Raw genomic sequence first — 2,015 nt, 5'->3', positions numbered from 1 at the left:
GTTTTTGAAAGAAGTCTCTTCTGCTCAACAAGGCTGCATTTATTGGATAAAAAATACAGTAAAATACAGAAATATTATTACAATTTAAAATAGATGTTTTCTATTTGGATATATTTTAAAATGTAATTTATTCCTGTGGTCAAAGCTGAATTTTCAGCATCATTACTCCAGTCTTCAGTGTCACATGATCCTTCAGAAATCAGTCTAATATGCTGATTTGATGGTTTCAAGAATGTTTCTGAATATTATCAATGTTTATAAACAGTTTAATATTTTTTTTGGGAAACTGTTATACATTTTTCAGGAGTCATTGATGAATAGAAAGTATTAAAGCAAACATTTATTAGCATTTTGTAAAATAGAAACCATTACAGAATAAAAGTCTTTACTGTCACTTTTGATCAAATGCATCCTTGCAGAATAAAAAAGTATACTTTTTTTTTTTTAAATCTCTGACCCCAAACCTTTGAAAGGTACTTTTTTAATTTAGACATTTGATAGTAACCCTACATTTTTATTGTCATTCTACCATTCTAAAAGTAGTAGGTATAAGGTTGCTGAAGAAAAAAAAATTCTACCAATATATATATATATATAAAATACAGTATACACACTTTCTCCTTCACGGTTTTACACCATCACAACATTTCAGCAGAGGCGTCTGCAGGTTACCGACAAGAACAAACTCTCAAGACTTCACATGTGAAACTGAATTATCTAGCTTTTAGAGCCTCTTACCGGTGGTTCAGGAGGTTAAATGATGTTAATCAAATCCTGAGCTTCTTCATTATGTTACCGTCTACTCTGCTGAAGCCGTCTTTACTCGCGGTTCCTGACTTGTCTCATCAGGTTTCCTACAGGAGCTCAGGCATGCAGTCTTGGCCCAGCCTTGCTGCTCATGACATCAGTCAGATACCAGAGCAGCTCCTCACAGGACTCGCGCATAGCAGGCTCTCCTCCCTGCTGTGAAACTCAGCTAAAGCCCAGGGTGGATCACTCTTACTCAGGCTGGGTCACTGCTCCACCTGTTCTAGCCCAGCCGGAGAATCCTAAACCAGTTGTTCAGTTCATAATCGCAAGTGTGTGATGTGTTATATAATTCTGTGAATTATCAGTGCCATCATCTCTCTACGATGATTTTAGGGCTCTATAAGTTTTGTGATGCACAAAACGCACACAGAACCACAGAATCCAGTCATAAAAATGGAGTCTTCAGTCTTACTGTCTTCAGTCTCTGCATTCCCACTATATAACAACCATGAACACACAAACTTCATCTCCAGAGCTGCTCTGTGAGTCACTTCTTAAAGGGTTAGTTCACCCAAAAATGAAAATTAGGCTGCGTTTTACTCACCCCCGAGGCATCCTAGGTGTATATGACTTTCTTCTTTCAGACGAAACCCGCTGAGTGGCATTAAACAGCTTGAAAGATCATAGACAATTTTTAATATAACTCCGACTGGATTCGTCTGAAAGAAGAAAGTCATATACACCTAGGATGCCTCAGGGGTGAGTAAAACGCAGCCTAATTTTCATTTTTGGGTGAACTAACCCTTTAAGCATTTTACTATTTTACTGGAGGAATAACTACTAACAGATACACACTGACACTCAGGCTTTATTTTACTCATAAATTGAAAAACCCCATTATAAAACCCCATAGGAAAATCTCGAAGGAACCCGCGGCGAATTACTCTTTCGGGTTCTGACGTCATAGTTCCCCCACTCTATTGTTTATATATATAATTATTATGTTTTTATGAATTCTATTGATTAGATGTGCTTTTTGATTATTAAAATTAAATAAAACCATTAAAATGGAATCCAGAACATTTTTAAAATAAAACACTGAATTTGGTAAAAAAAAAAAAAAACAATAACAAATTTTATAGGGTGCTAAAAACCAATTTAGCACACTATAAACCATTATTAAATTGTTGTTATAAAACGGATAGTTCCGGTCCTTGATTCTGATTGGTTGAGCCGCGTTCGAAGCTGTTGTAAATTACTCTACA

General features: G+C 35.8%; 1 protein-coding gene across 2 annotated transcripts in view; it reads right to left on the bottom strand.

The window, feature by feature from the left end:
* Window positions 1-2,015, bottom strand: part of frmd4bb (FERM domain containing 4Bb) — a 72,331-nt gene that overhangs the window by 20,099 nt on the left and 50,217 nt on the right. The gene's annotated exons all lie outside the window — the stretch shown is intronic.

Source organism: Sinocyclocheilus rhinocerous, unplaced genomic scaffold, assembly GCF_001515625.1.
Source record: "Sinocyclocheilus rhinocerous isolate Xijiao unplaced genomic scaffold, SAMN03320098_v1.1 scaffold776, whole genome shotgun sequence".
NCBI classification, from domain to species: Eukaryota; Metazoa; Chordata; class Actinopteri; order Cypriniformes; family Cyprinidae; genus Sinocyclocheilus; species Sinocyclocheilus rhinocerous.
Note: the sequence above shows the minus strand (reverse complement) of the source record. Positions and strands in the feature narration are given on the sequence as shown.